Source organism: Cotesia glomerata, linkage group LG1, assembly GCF_020080835.1.
Source record: "Cotesia glomerata isolate CgM1 linkage group LG1, MPM_Cglom_v2.3, whole genome shotgun sequence".
Lineage (NCBI taxonomy): Eukaryota > Metazoa > Arthropoda > Insecta > Hymenoptera > Braconidae > Cotesia > Cotesia glomerata.
In genome coordinates this window covers 922997-946501 of record NC_058158.1, presented here as the reverse complement: position 1 = coordinate 946501, position 23505 = coordinate 922997, and the positions used below count along the sequence as shown (strand labels likewise).

The 23505-nt window shown below is 30.4% G+C and overlaps 1 long non-coding RNA gene across 2 annotated transcripts in view; it reads left to right on the top strand.

Moving 5' to 3' along the window:
- The window catches only part of LOC123270911, a 112198-nt gene that overhangs the window by 24309 nt on the left and 64384 nt on the right, over positions 1-23505 (top strand). Inside the window, exon 4 of one of the 2 annotated variants that reach the window (XR_006510721.1) lies at positions 1387-1505. The exons of the other annotated variant lie outside the window; for it this stretch is intronic. This is a non-coding gene — a long non-coding RNA (uncharacterized LOC123270911). Of the gene's footprint in view, positions 1-1386; positions 1506-23505 lie in introns of those variants that run through there. 2 annotated transcript variants of the gene reach the window in all.

The following is a 23505-nucleotide window of genomic DNA, read 5'->3' as shown; positions in this document are numbered from 1 at the left end:
TTGGTTTAAGTAAATTTTACTTGATTCAAGAATTTTTCGTCTTGATTCAAGACAATTGCTCTCTTCAAAATTATTTTCTTAGTTCAAGAATGTTTCTGTTAATTTTTTTTTCTGTGTATATTATATTTTTACAGTCTAACTTTTTAATAAATATTTACTGAGTATTTATCCAGCTTTCGATAAATTATTGATGCCGAAAAAGCTGGAATTTTCTGAAAAATTAATATCAAATTTTAAAACACATTCTGAAGCATTAAAGATAGAGCCGTGCAGCAACAACGCGTCAAAGAGCCACCTAAATTTATTATATCGAAATGGGTGTCGCGGAATTTTACAAGGCCAGGCTAGGAACAGCGAAAAGCGAGGAAACTGATCGGCTTGTTGACGCATGACAGCATCATACGGATGCATCAACAACAAAAACGATGACGCTTTTCCAGCACTCATACTCGGAAATAAAAGTGACGCCAAGAGATACGCTGTGTTATGCGAACGAGAACGTCGACGGTGATGCATTTTTCATGCGGATCACGATAAAACTTGGTGAACACTGAAACAGTCGACAGTAAGCACTGGACAGGACGATTTTCCGGTGTCCAAAAGTACACACATGTATATATAAACTTGTATTACACACATACGTACAAATTTCAGTTTGACTTTTTGGGTTTGTTTTTCCAGCTTTTATGGATCTCGGTCCACGCACGTTACCACCAATAAACATGCACGCGCAACGTTTCCACGCATTAATTTTTTCGTCCCTTTGTTTCTTGGCTGTTTGTCATCTCCGTTTGAATAAATAAATCTTGTCAAGTTTTGTTGTAGTTTGCGATACATATACGCTTCATTGCTTGTTTGCTTTCTTCGGTATATTTAGGTTTGTTTGTTTTGAATGGAATAATTAAAGCAAATACACATGTGTACCTCGTAAATTGTCTATCGTCGTGCGATAAATTTTTATTACGACGACCTGAGATATTATTTTGGGAATAAACACCACGGGATTTTCTTTCACGGATCCTTTTTTATTTATTCTATCCACAAGGAAGAAACTTTATTCCCAGGAAAATTTTAATTATATTTACATTAATATCATGAAATTATTATTGCATTTTAGCTTAAAATCGGTCCTAACTTTTTTTCTACTGAACCGATTGCTTTCAAATTTTAACAGGCTCTTCTACACACTTATAGTTCTCCTCGGTACTAACGAGAATTTTTTTCACCCCTAACTTTTTATTTTACAACCTTTTCTTTGCTAAAATAAAAAGACTTTTTTTTTCAAAGTCCGCCATTTTGTTATTTACCCTTGAAATTTAACTTCAGTAGTTCCGACCAGAATGACATGTCTATAGATTAAGAATAATCAAGAATATTTGATTTCAGATAACATCAAGAGCCAAAATCACCCGGGCCACCCACGTGCATTTTTTTTGAGGTTCCAACTTCGAGTGACAATAATAATAGTAATAAACTATTAAATTTTTTCAAATAAATTTTGCACGCCTCATAAGCGGAGCGTGAGGTGATGCTCTACTCTCGACATGTCAAAAAACCCAGTCTTTCAAAACTTAAATGATGTTTTTCTTTATTAGTATAACACTTACAGGATAATATGAGTGCACTAACATCAAGTTAAATAATCGGTCTAGCACATATGATTTACTATATTCTTGTTCAATATAGTAAATAAAATTAAAACTAATCATTCTTGGACGTCCGTGTGTCTGTGTTTACGGATCCGTGTATGTGGCAGAGAAATTGGACGAAAAAATTATCTTACCGGAATATTTTTTTTTTTATTATATAAAGTAATGCAATGTGCTGATTCCTAGTTAATATTAGCGTTCTAAGTACTGTCGTTTAATTATAATTTATCAAAAACTAAAAAAATACAACTGCGTTGTATATCTATATATACATTTTTTTTTTATAGTATTATAGTATATTTTTTTCCCACCTTAGAATTATGGCGCCACTATTTTTAACTTCCCGCTAAAAATCTCAGATTTTCAAAAATCGGGAAGTTATTGTTTTCACCCCGTTTTACAAAAATCGAGTTTTCATCAAATCTCGACGTTTGAAGGTCACAGGAAGCTTCCCTGACTATTTTTACGATGATGTCCGTACGTCTGTATGTATGTGTGTGTGTGTGTGTGTGTGTGTGTGTAAACCTCTTGTAACTTTTGAACGACTTGACCGATTTCATCGCGGTTGGTGGCATTCGAAAGGGCTTCACTAAACTTAGATTTCCTGAAAATTTGAACCGATTCGGACCGGTAGATTTCGAGAAAATCCAAAAAAAGTGAAAAAAAAGTTGTTTTTTTTTTAATTTTTTTTAAATATCTCCGAATTGGCTGAACCGATCGGTCTCAAAATCTAATCAGCTCTTAACCTTGAAAACCCTCATCGATCGCCACCAAAAACGTTATAATCGGTTGATGCGTTCGTGAGATATCGTTGTCGAAAAAAATCGAAAAAAGTGTTTTTTTGTAATAACTTCGAAATTCATGGCTCGATCGATTTAAAATTGAAAATTTTTCATGGAGCTTCAAAAACTGCGTCGATTGCCGCCAACCGCGTGAAAATCGGTTCATTCATTCAAAAGTTATAGCAGTTTGAAAATTGAATAAATCGTGTTTTATCAAATTTTGATAAGACTTTTGAGCTCGAAGAGCTCAAAAGCTTAAAACAGCTACTTTCTTATAGAGCTCAAAAAAGTACATCGATTGTCGCCAACCACGTGAAAATCGGTTGATTCATTCGAAAATTATAACAGTTTAAAAATTATAAAAATTGTGTTTCATCGAACTTTGATAAGGCTTTTGAGCTCGAAGAGCTCAAAAGCATAAAACAGCTATTTTTTTTCTTTCATTGCTTATACAATGACAACTTAATGAATATTATTTTATTGTAATTAATTTAACAAAAATTATATCAACTTATTATATTTACCGATCAGTATAGCCGAGCAGTCTAAGGCATAAAACCGACGCCTAGATAGAATATAGTACTGAATCCAGACTCTAGCATAAACAGGATTTTTTTTGGATCGATTTATGTATTATTTTGAGCTCTCCGAGCTTGGAGAGATAGCTTTTCTATGCTTCTTCGAGCTCAAAAGTCTAAAAATTATACTATCTCATCAAAAACGATCCGAAAAGAAATGTTATGTGAACTTATGCAAAATTATGTAAAGTTATGTGAAGTTATGTGGAAAAAACACTTGAACGAATTGATTGAAATTATGTGAAATTATGTGAAATTATGTGAAATTATGTGAAGTTATCTCTTGAATGAATCGACTGAAATTATGTGAAATTATGTGAAATTATTATTATGAAAAACCACGTCGATCGCCACCAGTCCGGTCAAAATCGGTTGATTCGTTCGAGAGATATCGTGAACGAAAGAAACCCTAGTAGAAATGAAATCAAGTTTTTAGCCAGTAACTGGCCAGTTTTATTAGACTTAAACCAGTAACTGGCCAGTGTAATATCAAGTTTCTGTCTAGTAACTGGCAAGTTTTACTAGAGATCTAACAAAACATTATGGCGGCTTTAGTGAAACTGTCAGTTTCAAATTCTGAGGTTATTAGGCGTTATTAAAATTGTCAAATAAATGCAAAATAATGTTTAATAAACGATATGATATAAAAAAGTTTCATTTATGTGTACATTATAAAATATATAATATCATTAGACTAATAATAAATCTTACAATAGAATAAGAAAATGATTATTTTGAATTGGAGATTTGTTTTTAATGCCCACAGTCGCAATTTATATAATGTGTCATTTTTTTTCACTGCATCCATTTTGAAATATATATTGGAAATTATTTACACGTTAATAAACACTAATTTTGATTTATTTATACTGTTTTTTAATAATAATTACTATAATGATGCGTACAGGTTAACAAAAAATAAACAAACACACACACACTAGTAAAGATACACTGTCGGTGTAACCAATGTTTATGACTTAGTTGTAGGTGGCGCGATTTCAAGTTTTTACTGGATATCACTGGCCAATTACTGGTTTATATCCAGTGAAAACTCGATTATTTCTACTAGGGAAACCGAAAAAAGTGTTTTTTCAGAGTTACTCCGAAATTTCTAGTTTGACCAATTGAAACTTAGAAATTACTCATAAGGCTTAAAAAACTACGTAGAATGCCGCCAATCGCGTAAAAATCGGTTCATTCATTCAAAAGTTATTGCGGTATGAACATTCAAAAAATAGTGTTCTATGAAACTTCTATCAGACTTTTGAGCTCAAAGAGCTCAAAAAAGCGGCCAGGTATTAACGGAATTAGCGGGAAGTTGCAGGGATGGCCTTTAGGGTCAACCGTTTTCCTAATTTTTTTTTTTTTATATTTTCAATATGTAAATAAATATTCAAGATAATTCATTTTTATTTTCCTATAAAAAACCACCCTCCAAAGAAGTCATGAAAATAGGCATAAGTTACCAGACTACTACCTTAATAATACTTCAGGGTAATAGTTACATTTAAATATTATTATTGTAACTGTTTAATAATTGTAATTAAACATAACTTTTTTTTTTATTCTTTAAAACCTTAAAATTATTTTTAAAAACCGATTTAACATCGATTCTTTCCGAGTATTTTTCAAAATTTTAAACAATTAATTTTATAATAAAGTAAACTAAATAATTTTAGGTCTAATTTTCTTCATTGATAAAAAAATTAAATTGATTCAAGTAAATACTTAATTTTAAAAACTTAAAATAATTTTCTTGGTTCAAAAATTAATTTTTGAATCAAATTAATTTTTTTTTATAATTCTATAAGCTTTAAAAATTTTTTCTTTGCATATTTAATTAATTATAAAAATTGATAATAATTTTCTTTTATTGCCCGGGGAAAATTTCCGCAATTAGTCTGGGGCCCGGATAATTAAAGGGATTAAGGTAGCACTACCGGTTTTAGAATTGACGTTCAGAATTTAATGAAATTTGGCATATTGGTACTTTATAATATCATAATTAAGCAGCAAAATTTTTGGAAGCCTAGCAAGTCCTGAAAAAAAGATATTAATATCTACATATTTTTGCTTTTTTACCATTGATTCTTATGGAGAATTACGGACTTTATTTTATTTCACAAAACTAGACGTTTAGATTCTTATAAAAATCAAGACAACGAGAGAAAATAATATCTAGAACATTTTTAATAACAACAATCAATATGGTTTCCAAGAATATGAGAATATTTATTAATAAAAAACATTCAAAATTTATCTCTGTCTCTCTTTCTCCAACGTGATTTAGTACAGGGAAATCTACTACGTTAGTCAAATAAGGTTAGGTTTTGGGATTTGACTTTTGTGGTAACGGTAGTACTACCTTAAAATCCAAATAGATTAAAAATAAATAGGAGTTTCGTTATATGTAAGCAAATTCACTTATACTTCATTAAGATAAGAAATACTTAAGTAATGACAAAGAACATTAGCAAAAAGATTTTAGAGTAACAATATCCAGATTAATATTTAACAATGCTCACTTAAATGATTTCAGATAATATATAAAAAAGTTTGGAAAATCCAAAAGTGCATGACTCATAATGCTCATTTAATTATGAAATATATATAAAAAAAAAAAAAAAAAAACTTAAGTCGTTCAAAATTAATTGCCGAAAAAACAGCTGTAGTAGGAAGGTACTGCACTAGCGCCCCAGGTGGAATAAAATGTACATAATATCTATAGATATAGATATATCACCATCCATGTTAATTTTACATGGATATATATAGATATACAGTCTTGTAGTTTTCGTTTTTTATTAATTGCAATTAAACGACACTGAATTAATTAATCATTCGGATTCAGTGACCTACAATCGTCGATTAGAATTTAAAAAAAAAAAATTTAACTCAAATAATGGATTTTTTCACAAGTTACAGTGTTTCCGGGTTTCACACATGACGGACAGGAAAATTTTTTGACCTATTTTGGTGTTTTTTTCCAATTCTATTGCAGTAAATCAATTTTTAAAAAGTATGAAATTAATCTCCATTAAATTATCTCGATAATAGTATGCAAAATATCTTGATTCCGTGAACTAACAAGGCTACAATAATAAAAATAGCCGCCAAAATGAGGCGAAAAAATTTTTCGATCGTAAAGCACTCTCTGATGCTTCGCATCATGAGTCGTGCAAAATGAATGAAACTTGCGATTATTCAACAATTTTAAGAATAGAATTTGATAGTCAGACAATTTAAATTAAACAATGTAAATCATAATTTTATTAATAAAATAAATTTAATTCGTTTGTCCAATCTGAACATTCCAAATAATTCTAATTTTATATTTTGCTACATTTTATTTAAAATATAAGTACTTTTGTACTTGAATCAAAAGCCGTAATGATATATTGCAATATTGCAACTATATGATTGAATTATAATAAAGATAAGTGATTCAAAAATAATAAACAAAAGATCGTATTGAATAAAAACAAAAACATATGATTGTTTAAGTCTCCAGATCCCGAATTTGATCATCATAGAAGACTAAAGTACATAAAAATAATAATAAAAATTGATGGGATTATCCGCGGTTCGATTATTTCCTTCAGTACAAAACTCCTCTAGCAAATGATACCTTTGCCGGTGCATGAACTAGAAGAATATGAAAGTATAAAAGCAACACTTGTAATCCGACTCTTCTGTTTCATTTCTATCGTTATATCCTCACAGTAATAATAATAATTATAATAATAATAATAATAATAATAATAATAATAATAATAATAATAATAGTATATATAGCGCCCTTAACTTCACGGTCTCTTACAATCGCACTCACGATGATAAATTTATACGATATGGATCAAGAATCTAGAATTTAGCTCTCAACTCTTCACTCCCGACTCTTATCTCTTATCCAGCATAGATCTATATCTTTCATCTCTCCGCTAATCTACACTGATAGAAGGATTTGTTTATAGTTAAAAAGATTTGTTAATATTTAACAAATCATTTATTAGAAGCCATTTGTTAGTCCTTAACAAATATTTCTTAGTATTTAAAAAGATTTATTAATATTTAATAAATGAATATCAGATTTATTAAATATAAACAAATCATTTTAAATACTAAGAAATATTTGTTTAATATTAAAAAGTGGTCTCTAATAAATGATTTGTTAACTACTAACAAATATTATTTAATACAAATAAATCCTTCTATCAGTGTATTTCTCAACAAGTACAGAATAAAATCGATCGTTAACGGTTAAATACCGACAATCTGTCTATGAAGTACATTTACTTTAATATTTTATTTGATGGATTTTTTTTCGCGACTGTTACTGTCATCGATTTATAATAATAATAATAATAATAATAAGAGACTGTGTCTGGAAGCGACTTTTTTCCTCAGATAAAATCTCTTATCCCTGTACCGTAAGAACGAACGAGGATGAAGGTAAAGAAAAAATACATCGCTGTATTATATTATATTATATAATATCGAATATATATAAATGTATATCGACATCCACGGAGATTTACAGCTGACGATATGAGTATCGTTATGACTCCTCGTTATTCCATATAATATTATTATCTCCTGAAGAGAAGAGACGTCCTTGACCGACATTAGGATAATGGGGGCTATTAAGACCGAGGATCCCCTTCTCGTCGTTAAAACAACCGACAATCAACCATCAACAATCAACACTTCTCTGGAATAGAATAACAATATTCCTGTTACAGTCATTACCCAACTACCGAGTCACTGCTATCATCTATCATCTTCTTATCTACCTACACTTCATTCCGGAGAAGTTATTTGAAACTAAGATAATTATTAACTAAAAACATGAAACTTGAGAAATACTTATTTTGGACTAATTAAAGTTTCACGTTATAAATTATTAAAAAAATTTTTTTCTTATAAAATAATGTATAAATTTATCAACCCTTAAAATTTTAAATCGATTGACCGTACCAAAATTAATTAATGGAATTAAAAATGATTCTTTTGTAGAACAAAAAAGTAGGGAAATAAAATTGCGCATTAAAGGGACAGTAGAATTTTTTTAAGAATTATTTAGTACACAGAAAAAAAAAATTAACGATTCAAGAAAAAAATTCTTGAACCAAGAATATAATTTTGAAGAGAGTAATCGTCGCGAATCAAGACGAAAAATTCTTGAATTAAGTAAAATTTCCTTCTTCAAGAATTTTTTTACTCAAACCAAGAATATTGAGCTCTTCAAAAATATATACTTGATTCAAGAACATTTTTTTTTCTGTGGAGAATTTATTACTTACAATTACTCTTAAAACTTTGAAAATTATCGAGAGTATTTTAAAAATCATTAATAAAGTAAAAAAAAAACACTCGATATGCTTTAAATAGATCGGTAACGTCTTTAATTGACGTTACCGGCTTTGATATATGAAAAATTATAAAATAACTAGCAACCTTGCAGTCACTATGTGACTGCCGTGACTTGTTAACTTAAAAAAATTCAAATTTTGCTTTATTAAATAATGAATTTTGTTAAATTGCACTGTACTTTCTTAAATATTGATGTTTTTAAAGATATAAGCTCATCCTGATGTTACACTCATCAAGAGCTTTCATTTGAGTACCCACATGCATTTTCATATATTTTTCATATATACATATAAGTATGTAATATATATAAATATATGAAAAATTGATGTGGGTACTCAAATGAAAGGTCCTGATGAGTCTAATATCGAGATGAGCTTATATCTTCAAAAATATCGTTAGTTGACAAGATAGCCAAGTCAGTTCTTAATTATTGACGTTTTTAAAGATATAAGCTCATCCTGACATTACACTCATTGAGACCTTTCATTTGAGTATCCACATGCATTTTGATATATTTTTCATATATTCATATATATAATATATATATATATAAAGTATATGAAAAATTGATGTGGGTACTCAAATGAAAGGTCTCAATGAGTGTAATGTCAGGATGAGCTTATATCTTTAAAAATGTCAATATTTCACAAGATAAAAGGTCATTTCTTAATTATATATCTAGAGATAGAGTATTTTCGAATGCAGCCTAAATACTTATCATAATAAATTGACTATCAGTGAGAATGAAATAAAACCTTAAAAAGGCACAAATTTAAGTCAAGACCTTTGCAATGACACTAAATTTCACTAAAAACCAAATTTATAAGCTAAAAGAAGAAAACTTTTCCCACCAGGACGAAATTACCCATTTTGTAAACTTGCAAGAAACTAAAGTGCCTTCTAATTGAAATCGGAGAGCCGTTGTCTCGCCTTTAAGTTAAAATTTCGAGTGTAAGATAACCAGAGTCTTGTGTCTCGATGGTACTTGGACTTTGGAAGTTGAAAGACGAGCTAGCTGACAATTACCACCTTGACAACAGAATCTCCATGGTCTAGCGGTTGAAAATGAAAGCTTGAAGCGTCATCAATTAAATTCGGCAAACAGACAGCGTAATGGAGTTTTCATTTCGTCCTGATGGATTGATGATTGTACATTATGCGATTATACAATATGGAGGAGCGAACGGGCGAACCAAATAAAGGGCCGAGCTCAATTTCAGCATGACTGATGGTACGGTCCAATTATTCCGTGTGATGTGTGGTTGCCGTGGAAACGCGTCCAGAAATCGAGAGCCGATCGGCAAATGATTCACCGGCTCCCAATTTCTGTGAACGATATTTAAGATTTATTGAATCACTCAATCGGGCAAATGGCTCAGCATTACTCTGGCCTTTTTCCCGAGATAAACGGAATGCACTGGGGAGGGAAAAGGAGTGAGCAAATTCCAGGTTTTTTGCTCTCAAAAGAGCTAACTCATTCTTAATCGTCTCTTTTTCCTCTTTATCAGGTCTCTAAATCGATCAATCGTCCCGGTAACGAGGCTCCAGGGAGCGCCGTGATCCTTGGAATTAATCGCGGCATTCGAATGCGCCTGACTCGCAAGAGCTCTGCACTACTAGTTGCCGTACAGAGCACAGAGGATAGGTACTTGTATAATAGAGTGCTTCCCAGTGAATCGTACATCTCTGTCTCGCTTGTTTCTACACCGCACAATCAACAGTTTCACTGCTGCCACTCCTAGCCACCCTTCCGGCCCATACCCACTGTCACCCGCACTCTTTGCCGACTGGCAGTCATCACTAGGCCGCTGTTTACACGTGTGAGCCCTCTGTCTTGTGTGCAATGGCCAATCAATGTTTGCCTCTCAAATCCATACAGCTTCTGTTATTCTGTTGTTGATACTTTTATTCTCCGTTATGACTTTTTTACCATCTTTGTCCTCTTCAAACCTATTTCGCTTGCTCATAAGGAGTTTCATGACTCAACAATTGACTCGGTTTAATGGATGTGCTCTTCACCAGGATATTAACTTTTGAAGTAATCATTGTTAGTGAACTTTTGTCCAATATGGTTGATTATTTTCTGTATTTACAATTAATTACATTATTACGTTGTTGTTTGGTAAATTGGATTGAAATTGTTTTTGTTATCGATCTCGGGTAATTATTTCAGGATTAAAATATTGAAATTTAATATTTAATGTTTGACTAGCAACCTTGCAGTCACTATGTGACTGCCGTGACTTGTGAACTATAAATAAATAAAATTTCGCTTTATTAAATAATGACTTTGGTTAAATTGCACTGTACTTTTTTAACTATTGACTTTTTTTTAGTAATGTAAGCTCATCCCGATGTTAAACTCATCAAGAGCTTTCATTTGAGTACCCACATCAATTTTTCATATATTTTTATATATCATATGTATGTATATATGAAAAATATATCAAAATGCATGTGGGTACTCAAATGAAAGCTCTTGATGAGTATAACATCGGGATGAGCTTATATCTTTAAAAATGTCAATAATTAATAAGAACTGACTTTGCTATCTTGTCAACTAATGATATATTTGAAAATATAAGCTCATCCCGATGTTATACTCATCAAGAGCTTTCATTTGAGTACCCACATGCATTTTTATATATTTTTCATATATACATATATATAATATATATAAATATATGAAAATTTGATGTGGGTACTCAAATGAAAGGTCTTGATGAGTGTAACATCGAGATGAGCTTATATCTTTAAAAATGTCAATAGTTAAGAAATTACATCGTGTTTTGTCCACTGATTATATTTCTAATGACATAAGCTCATCTTGAAGTTATACTCATCGAGAGCTTTCATTTGAGTACCCACATCAATTTTTCATATATTTTATATATTATATATATGTATATATGAAACATATATCAAAAATGCATGTAGGTACTCAAATGAAAGCTCTTGATGAGTGTAACATCGGGAAGAGCTTATATCTTCAAAAATATCATTAGTTGACCAGATAGCAGAGTCAGTTCTTAACTATTGACATTTTTTTAGATATAAACTCATCCCGATGTTACACTCATCAAGAGCTTTAATTTGAGTACCCACATGCATTTTGATATATTTTTCATATATTCATATATATAAATATATAAATATATGAAAATTTTATGTGGGTACTCAAATGAAAGGTCTTGATGAGAGTAACATCAAGATGAGTTTATATCTTTGAAAATGTCAATAGTTTACGAGATAAAAGGTCTTTTCTTAATTATGTATCTAGAGATAGAGCATTTTTGATGTAGCCTAAATACTTATCATAATAAATTGACTAAATGAAACTTTGAAAAGGCATAAATTCAAATCAAGACCTTAGCAATGACACTAAATTTCACTAAAAAAACCGATTTTACCATATGACTATCCTGGACACAAAATTTTTCTTATTCTCTCAATAATATAGATAATCACAAAAAATTTGAACTTTAGATTTCACAATTTTAATTACGAATTCTGTAATTAACTCTTCTGAAGTTAAGTAATATAACTAGTTTATAATATTATTTTCTCCTACAGTTGACACAACCAGTCAATTAGTGGTTTTCGTGTGAATATTAAAACCATTAACGCTTAAGCGCTCAATTTATCACAACCATAAATTCAAATATTCAAAGCTGTCTTTGCTTAGAACAAATTTAATTATCAAAAGTTGGGAAAAATTTTCACACATCTGATACTATTTGATTTGTGGTTAGTAAATTAATAAATTAGAACTTAAAAAAAAACTATGACAGTAGTTTTTTTAATCTAAAAGTTCAATCCGAAGATTTATAAAAAATTATGGAAATTTTCTAATGTTATGTAAAAATACTATGATTAGAATGATACTATTGACGTCAATGTTAACAAAAAATTAAGCTCGGATGGTTATCAGCCATAAAACGTAAGATTGATGTGGAGCAGGGAATCACAAAAAATTCAAAACCCCAAAGTTAATTTAAAAGTTGGATCAAATCAACGAAACCTCAGTCCTATTTTCCCGATAGCAGATCCTCGATCATTGACAGGAAAATAAGATCCTTTTAGTAGGGAATATAATTTCCTCGGTCTCTATTTCAAATCCACAGCACGGTAATTGATACATAGATGCTCCGATACAGACATACATATATTTATCTCCGTATCTGGATATATATTTGAGTGATCGAATTTCCGGAGAGCGAGACATGAATGTGAATGGATGGGAGTGAGCAAACCACAGAAGCAGCTCCCGAACCACATGGGTTTCGGGAGGAATCCTCTCTCCAGCCGCTGAATGACGTGCGTCCGACTGGAATTACGTCAGCCCCTGCTTCCTGTTCACCAGCAATTTGTTGATGCTTATGCAGCATACCTGAAGGGGTTCGAGACTGAAAAGTCTTCCAAGAAACCTTCCGATGGATCATCCCTAATGCAGGGATTGATTTACAATATATATATCTAATCTGCTATTTGCCGAGAAATATTGGCAATAATGCTCGGCTAGAGCGGGAGGATTAGCAATACTGGTGCGTAGCTTACCTGAGATTCACGGTAACTTAGTGATGGGATTTGCGTCTCTCGAATCCAATCCGTGGTTACTCATACATATAACGAGATTGAGGTGCAGGTATGCGGAACCCCGGTGAATGAGTTTAATCGCGTTGAGCATTAACACCAGGTACGTCAGCCTATTATTCGTATTGTAATTCTCAAGGCTAAGCTCCGAACCACTCGTGTAATTGATCCTTTCAATTATAATGGATACACTTTGTAATTAACTTACTGTTCAATTTAACTGATTGTTGTTTTGGTTTTAAATCGTTTATGCTGATGTTAAACAACTGGATTTTTGTCAGAATAATTTATTTTAAATTAATCAAAAATAAATTTAAATATTAAAATACTTTTTTAAGCTTATGCTTGAAAAAAATTGATTTAATTATATTGAGACAATTTTTGATTAAAAAAGAAATTTAGCGCCATCTGTTGAATATAAATTTTACTATTTTTTTTTTGCTATAGAAGGCGCCATCTGTTGATTGTTTAGTTAACGGAAGTGTAATATATAATTGGTGGAGTTTTTAGGTGAAATATTGGTGCAACGAGCAAAGAGTGTGCGCTGACACACGAACGCTAAACTAAATTATGCTACACTGATAAAAGGGTTTATTAACTATTAATAATTTAATTTATTTAAAGACATTTATTTAATTTATTAAATATTTTTTAACATTCAATAAGAATTTATTTGGGAGGAAAGAACATTTATTAATAGTTAATAAGTATTTATTAATAGTTAAAGAATATTTATTAACAGTTAATAAATATTTTGTTGAGTAAATTTGTTCCGCTTGCAATATATGATATGAAAAATGCTTATAAACTCATCTTTTTAAATTATTTGCATTAATTAAATTACATTATAATAACGCTTATTGTAAAATACCAAATTCTATCACAGCTCATAATTATCTTTTATATTTTTAAATATTGAAAAGGTTAATTTATTTAGTGAATTTAATTATTATCATGTATTCCAGCTATAGGGTTATAAAAAGTGTCAAAAAAAAAATTTGCTATTTTTGCTTTTTATTTTAAATAAATAATTGTTAACAGTTAAAAAATATTCAATAACCATTAATAAATATTTATTAAATCCTATGATGTTAAAAAACCATTTATTAACAGTTAATAAAGCTTATTAAATATAACCAAATCCTTCTACCAGTGTAATGATAATTTGTTGATAATTTGCACACTATCTTGATGAAAAGATGGTTGTAAGATATTTTAGATTTTTTATAGTTTTATAAATTATTTATTTATTATTCACATGAATTATTTTCATGAGAAAAGAGCCGATTATTGGATGTTTATCAGAAAAACTGATCATAATAGGGGGCAAAGTTTACAGAAATATGTTTTTTTAAAAACACAATCAATAAATGAGATAAAATTTAATGGAGCCTAGGAGGAGCGAGGGAGCTTCGAAGCGAGTGAGAGAGAAAGGGAGTTGAAGTTGCGGGAAACTAAAGACGGTAAAATGTATAAAGTAAAAGGACAGGACGCTGGCAGCATCACACAAACTCTCATCGTAGCCTGTCAATAATCCCGATCCGTCGTGACATTTTCCTTTTATCCCTCTTCAGGCTCGGTCTCAGTCTCAGCTTTGCCTCAACTTGTAGCTCTTCTCATGTTCCGGCAGTTTGTACGCCGGCTCTGACAGGACTCTCCTGCTTTTATCTCAAACTAAATTTCGATAGTTAATGATATTCTCTCTTCTAGCAACTCCCTCTTACTTATTTTCTTTTTATTTATTTTTCATTTACTGAGAAGGATAAGAAGAAGAAAAAAAACTCCAACGGCCTCGAGAGGATAACTTTTGACCTCAACTGCCAGATCCAACACACACATAAAATAATTTAAGTGATAGATGGGAGAATTGCGCTATAACCGGATGCACTTTGTCCAGACAGTCAAAGTCCCGGCATGATAAATTTATCTCCACGGAGAATTGGACTTGTTCTCATCGAGTTTTTCCACGCTTTTCTTCTTCTGCTCCTTCTGGCTTTCACTGCCACTAATAAAACACCCAGAACTTTGGTACCTCTGCTCACAGCCATCCGTCTTGATACTCACCAGACGCCGGGCCTCATACCTCATAAATATCTCGTGTACGACAAGTCCGAATTTTTTCCCTCCCTGACAGACAGTTTTATCGACACTCATCGCCATTGTTTCCAGATTTTCCGTCGAAAATCTTTTGATACGGCCTAACGTAGATTTATTTGGTCATACGTATTAGCCAAGTTAGCATAAAAAATGAATTATTACTGTAATTATTAACTTTTCGGAATATTCTTGCGTCAATCATTCCATCATACAGAACAAAATTTAATAAAGCTAAAAATCTATGACAGATAAGCTTTTAATAAAAGTCAAAAAAAAATTTTTTAGCTTTTTATATCATTATAAATCTACAAAAAAAAATTATAATTGAAATATCTATATCATTTTTTAGAAAAAATTTTTTTAAGCCCATATTAATCAGTCAAAAAAATGATTTTTATTTCAATACTTAACTTCTGAAAATTAACTTTCTTCCAACGAGACGATTCAGTGACAATGCGCCACCTGTCAGATTTTTTCAATACTAACCTTGATCGAAAAATTATATATGTCAATATCGATATTAATCAGTCAAAAAATTGATTTTAATTTCAATACTTAACTTTTGAAAATTAACTCTCTGCAAACGAGAATATTCAGCGACAATGCGCCACCTGTCGGATTTTTTCAATACTAAATTTTTTTTTTAAATTATATTTGCCCATTTTGAGTTTTAATATGACTTTTTATGGCCAATTTTTACCTTTAACCTTATCAGGACATATCAAAAATGATTTATGAACTTAGAAAATTTTTTTCAGTTTGCTCCTACTTTTCAAGGATTTTTATTCACAATAACCAAATTTGAGACAAACGACCCTAAAACCGAGAAAAACGTGAAATCGGGTCAGAATAATTAATCATCAGAATAATAGAGACAGTGTTCGTCCATTGTAGCATCAGAAAAAAAAAAAGATAAATCTATAAACAGTGGGTGTATCAAGTGATTAATCGGGTGAATCAGCATAAAGCACATAAAGGCATAAAGGAGTCTTTGTACATCATCACTCCGCTGATTCTACATAATCAAAATAGTTTTGCTAGCGTTGTTATTGTTATTGTTATGAATCGATCTATAAACTTCCAAACAAACGAAGCTCGCTATAAATTGTAACGAGTGGAAGGGAGCGGGAAGTGGGAGGAGGAACGGTGCTCGTGCGTAATCGATTGTCCCGGGAAATCGGAGCGATCTAGATCATGACGGAGTGGACTAAACCCCCTGGGTATCGGAAACTATTATTATAGTCAAACTATTGACTATCGACTGTGCGTATTGACCAGCAGGAGTCTCTGATCCCACGATATCATCAGTGTGTGTTCTGCATAATAGTTTCTGGCCGCAGCTCCGATAACAAACTCATGTCCAACGATCCTACGGTTCTACGGACAGTCGCGAAAATATTCCGTGGTCCGTCGCCGCGATAACGTACCCGCAATGCGGTACACCCGAGCCTCCGAAATGTTCCCATGCCGACGCTTCCGCACAAAGTTGACCCCTGTGTCTATTCTCTGCACTACCCTTCAGTTTCACACACACACACACACACACACACAGTCGAGCTTAAGTCAGTCTTTGTGTCTGGATCTTGGAGCCAGGACAGCATGGAGAGAAAAGCCTCAAGAATAACGGGAATGGGTGTCTACACCAGCGTCTGGGCTGCTTTATCGTTCATTCGCCTCGACTAATGCCTCGACTAGTTTTCACTGTTTGCAGTCTGGTCCTGCTATCATTATCATTATCATTATAAGACGCAATATAACCAACAAACTGGTTCATTTTTCTCGTAAACGATAAATTCAATTTTGCAGAATCCCGGAGAATTTTTATCACGCGTGCATGTTCCAGTCACTTACAGACTCGGCAAAGTAACGACCCGTCATATTACTTTGGGAAAATAAAAAAATAACTGATTCAAGAACCGTTCCCGGTCTGAATATTCAATTTTCCTATCACGGCTTGCGCTATTAAATGAAAATTTATTATGCCTGGATGTTAAATATTGCTCAAATACACCGAGGACGTTTAATGTTTGTAATTATTATCCTTTTTTTATAGTTACTATCTTAGAATGGTATCGAATTATATTTTATTATGATTACTGTCATCATAACAGATGGCAATATTTTTTTGCATGTTTTTTGTGATTCATTATTCACAAAATGAATTCTTGAATTATCAACTCTAGTATTTTAATAAGCTAGAATGTAAATAAATTATAAAGTTTATTTCAAAATTAGTTTGAGATATAAAAGAAGAGATTTATAATTTTTAAATTACTAAAAATTTTTAGGCGTAAAAATTAATGCAATAGTGAAATTTCATATAATAATCATGAAGTTTAGGTAATTTTTAATCTAATAGAATTAAATTACACGAATTAAAGCTTATTTTAAGAGCTTTTAGATGCAATTTATAAAAATTTGATAAATTATCGTATTCAAAAATTATTTTGTCCAAAAAATAAGCATGTTGATGACCTGGATCGGAAAATGATGAAATTTAAAATTAAACTTAATAATATAGATTAATACTAAAAAATTTATTTCAACAAAATTCATAACGTTCTTAAATGTTTGTGGAATTTTCCTTTACAATAATTTATTGTTAAAGAAAATTCTAATAAATTTTGAATATCTATTAATTTCATTTTTTTATAAATAAAATTTTTATCTCAAAAATCTGGAGTATTTTTAAAAAAAATTAATATAAATATTAATACTTCATGTAACTCGATAAACTATGAATTTAAATGAGTATTAACGAGATTTATGTACAGAAACTCCGCATATATTCCCTATAAAATGAGCGCGCACTTGTAATATTAACATTTTAAAACTAATTAATTATCTTTTTGAGCAAACAAACATAAATATTTTAAAAATAATAGTCATACGTTAATCTCTCGGTAAATATTGTACAACAGTCTCGTATGTACAAAATTAACATCAGAATTACCTATTACTATGATTATAATAATAATAATTACAATGATGAGGTTGGAATTGCAGGAGTTAGGAGCAAAGTTTACCTGCAAGCAAAATTGTCAAGTTCCTATTATTTTACGAAGAGATTTAATGGGATTTATAGGAGCCAGCCCGAGAGTGTATGATGTATATGAAGAGTTTGCTGAAAGAGAAGCGAGAGGACAGGCTGTATGTCATATAAAACTCGCTAGCTCGGTAGGTTTAGTACGCGAAACACCGGAAACAATATCGAGGTGATTTCCTCAAAATGACATCCATTACCGGAGTATTTTAGGACTCTCTGGCAAAGGAAGCGTCGAGGATTATCCTCCCAGTTCTCAGACGTACAAGTCAAAACTAAGACAGCGACAGCAACAGCAGCAACTAGAGAAGAAGGGATATAATAACGATATATAAGCAGAAGCCACTCGAGGAAACTTGAGACGCGAGTGCACTCTCGTCTCTCATAAGAGCCAAGAGGGTCAGTGCTACAAACTTCCATTGAGTATTAATGCTCGAAGATATTTCATCGACGTATAAGACCGCTATTTGATATTTAAAGGCTGGCATTCAATGATACGGTTCTTTTCATAGGATAGATTATTTTTAGATAAATTATAGATTACTGATACTCCAATGATGAGTCGCGAAAACGGAGCTCCATTTACGATATTGATTCTTTATGAATAAATGGGAAAATTTTTATTATTATTATCACTTTTTTCTTTTTTTTAATGCTTAATATCTTGGAATATTATTATTGGTTTTTATAAATAAATTTAGTATCATTAGAAAGGTCTTGACCTGGAGTTGTGCCGTTTTAAGGTTTCATATCATTCTCACCAATAGTCAATTTATGATGATAAGTATTTAGGCTACATTCTAAAATACTCTAATTTCAGATACATAATTGAGAAATAATCTTGTATCTTGTGAATTATTGACATTTTTAATGATATAAGCTCATCCCGATGTTACACTCATCGAAACCTTTTATTTGAGTACCCACATCAATTTTTCATATATTTTATATATTTATATATATCACAAATAGCATATATATTAAATATACAAAAAATGCCATGTGGGTACTTAAATGAAAGGTATCGATAAAGTGTAACATCAGGATGAGGTTATATCTAAAAAATGTCAATAATTAAGAAATAATCTTGTATCTTGTGAATTATTGACATTTTTAATGATATAAGCTCATCCCGATGTTACACTCATCGAAACCTTTTATTTGAGTACCCACATCAATTTTTCATATATTTTATATATTTATATATATGAATATATGAAAAATATATCAAAATGCATGTGGGTACTCAAATGAAAGCTCTTGATGAGTGTATCATCGAGATGAGCTTATATCTTTAAAAACATTAATAGTCAAGAAAGTACAGGGCATTTTAACAAATATCTTGTGAACTATTGACATTTTTAAAGATATAAGCTCAACCCAAGATTGCTCTCATCAAGACCTTTCACTTGAGTACCCACATCAATTTTTCATATATTTTATATATTTATATATATTGTATATTATATATATGAAAAATATATCAAAATGCATGTGGGTACTCAAATGAAAGCTCTTGATAAGTGTAACATCAGGATGAGCTTATATCTTTAAAAACGTCAATAGTTAAGAAAGTACAGTGAAATTTAACAAAAGTCATTATTTTATAAAGCAAAATTTTATTTATTTATAGTTCACAAGTCACAGAAGTCACATAGTGTCTGCAAGGTTGCTAGTTTATTTTTTAAATAAAATCAAAAAATTTCAAGAAAATTATTTCAAGTTATACAAGAAATTTTTTTAATTAATCTAAAATTTTTTCTTTCAATTAAAATTAATTTTTTTATCTGTATACAATTAATTACACGTGATAAAAATAATTATAATCAGAAATTTAAATAAAAACTCTTCTTTTTCAAGATCAATTACACGCTTGCATAATTTGACAAAAATAATTTAATATTTATTGATTATTGTTAAAAAATATAACAATTAATATGTTGATAAAAAAATTTTCCTGAATAATTATTTAAAAAATTTTAACAATGTATTAAAAGCTTTGAAATTAGATAAGCATACATTTCTCAAACAATATAATATTCCAATAATGAAGAATTGTGGTTTTGATTATGATTAACTTATTATAGTATCCTTTTATTGTCGCGGAGTATAGATGGCAGCGAGTACACATTATAGAGTATACACGATACTAATAATTACGGATAATAGGCCGTTGTTGTATTGTATATCAAGTCTCGTATATATTAGCAAACTTTTCCATGTTCCTATGATGTTACCGGCGTTAATTGGACGAGGTATTACGGTGGCGACGTCGATCGATGTAGCCACCTACTTCAGCCCTCCTCCTCCCACCTGCTCCCATCCGCTTTCCCGGGGTACACATTTAATTGCACAAAATAACCACCAGTACCACTATACTACCACCTCCTTCTTCTTCCTCTTCCTCCTCTCTAATCCCCACTTTTTTATCCATCCGTCTGAATATCAAGTCGCGATAAAACTTTAATGCTCGACCATAAAGAATTAACCAATAAAATATCTATCTAAATTATAACTTTCCTCCAGCACCTTGCGCTCAAACGCTTTATCTCCTATTCTACGCGATAAAAATTGCACTTTTATATTGTATTTCATTTTATTTATGCTCCAATGTTACTCAACAAGATGCGGTTAAATTTAGTCCGTAACAGCAACTAACTTGTAATTTAATTACTTAGTTTATTCAAATTTAAATGAACATTTTTATTGCGTAATTTTGAAATTTTTATCTACAAAGTATTATTATATTATTTAATTATTTATTCATTAATAATTATGCCATTATTATTTTTCACATAAGTTTTTTTAATTGATTTTAACTTTAATCGATACTTTTCTATCAAATAATAGAAAATTTTTTTCATCATAAAGCTTGTACTTAAAATAATAATAATAAAAATGCGCAATAAAAAAATTAACGATTGAGTTTATACTGATCAATAATAAAAAATGTTTTTTTTTGTTGTGTCTTTAATATTTCACCTAAAATTTAAATTTAAATAATTTTTTAATATTTAATTAGCGGCCTTGTCGTTACTATGTGACTTGTGAACGATAAATAAATGATATTTAACTTTATTAAATAATTAATTTGGTAAAATTGCTCTGTACTTTCTTAACTATTGACGTTTTTTAAAATATAAGCTTATTCCGACGTTATATTCATCATGAGCTTCCATTTGAGTACGCACATAAATTTTTCATATATTTACATATATATTATATATATGTATATATAAAAAATGGTTGAATGCGTTAATATCCCCGGGGATATTATGTCGGGGATATTTTGTCCGGCGATATTAACGCGTGTCACCATGAAAAATATATGAAAAATTGATGTGGGTACTCAAATGAAAGCTCTTGATGATTGTAACATCGGGATGAGCTTATATCTTCAAAAATATCATTAGTTGACCAGATAGCAGAGTCAGCTCTTATTAATTATTGATATTTTTGAAAATATGAGCTCATCCCGACATTACACTCATCAAGAGCTTTCATTTGAGTACCCACATGCATTTTGATATATTTTTCATGTATACATACATATAATATATATAAATATATGAGAAATTGATGTGGGTACTCAAATAAAAGCTCTTGATGAGTGTAACATCAGGATGAGCTTATATCTTTAAAAAAACCATTCGGCAGCCGAAATGGAAGTAGATTTCTTTTTCATAAAATAAATTTAAGAAAAAAAAATTATGAGTACACCAAAATATTTGAAAATTATGCAATGCATATTGTTTTTTGGCCTAGAAATACATGTAAATATGTAAATTGAAGCTTATTTTTTCAGCAATAAGATGCATTTTACAGAATTCAAATATCTCGACGCGTTTAAAAGTTATTTGAAGAAAAAGCGATAAAAATATGGAATTTTCGTATTTTTCAAAATTTAAAAATGCTGTAATTTCTAAACTTATTGACCGATTTGGCTCAAATTTGAACTCGACCTTCATAATCGTCTGTAGAATAAGTATGTAGAGTTTCATTGAGATCAATAAAGAATTGTAGACGTTATCATGCTGACAAGCCCCGCGTTATATCGTATATATATATATATATATATATATATACATATATATATAAATTTTTGAACCATATGTATTTTCTGACTCAGCTCATCGAGTTAGGTCGAAATACACCAAAATTTTTCAAAAGTTGCGTTATGAGGACAATTACAATAGTTAGATTTTTATGAAATCTACTAAAAATGTCAATCGTTCACAAGATACAAGGTCATTTCTTAATTATATAAAATATATTTTAAAGATATAAGCTCATCCTGATGTTACACTCATCAAGAGCGTTCATTTGAGTACTCACATGCATTTTGATATATTTTTCATATATATATATATATATATATATATATATATATATATATATATATATATATATATATATATATATATAGATAGATAGATAGATAGATAGATAGATAGATATATTATTTATTTGACCATGAGATCGTAATCCCTTGTGGCCATACATGAGAGAAAATTACATTTTTTACATTGGTTTAATACATAGTATTAATTTTAGTACAAATATAGAATATAAATTTAAGTTACATTAAATTAAATTAATTTTAATCCGTTCAGATCAGAAACAACTACATAGTATCTTAATTAATCGATTCTAGACTATGAAAATAGTTGAATGCAGCGCTACGAAATTCATTAAAAGTATCAAGATTTGTAAGATTTGCTGGTAATGTGTTCCAAACGCGTATTGCTGATACTATAAATGACTTATCATAAAAAGCAAGATGGCTAGCTGGAAGCCTTAAATATGGACGGCGGATATACTCCGCCGTCCAACATCGGTTGCAGAAAAATTAATTCATTACGGAATAATTGACATTGGTCGAAATTAATAGCTTTGTACAGTATGCATGAGAGAAAGTAGTTTCTTCGCATTTTCAACGTGAGCCACCCGAGTTTATTATAGTAAGGTGTTATGTGCTCAAATCTACTGATTTTAAAAATAAAACGTACACAAGCATTTAACTTGCGTTGTAATTTACACTGCTGCTTTTGAGTGATATTCGTGTAAATTAGAGCACAATGATCAAATATCGGAAAAACAAGTGTAGTAATTAATTTTATCCCTATAATATATAAATATATGAAAAATTGATGTGGGTACTCAAATGAAAGCTCTTGATGAGTGTAACATCAGGATGAGCTTATATCTTTAAAAATGTCAATAGTTCACAAAATACAAGGTCATTTCTTACTTATGCACCTAGAGAAGCATTTTCGAATGCAGCTTAAATACTTATCATCATAAATTGACTATCGGTGAGAATAGAATTCTTTTTAATTTAATTTTTAATATAGATAATATTGAATAATAATAAAAATAATTTTTCCCCT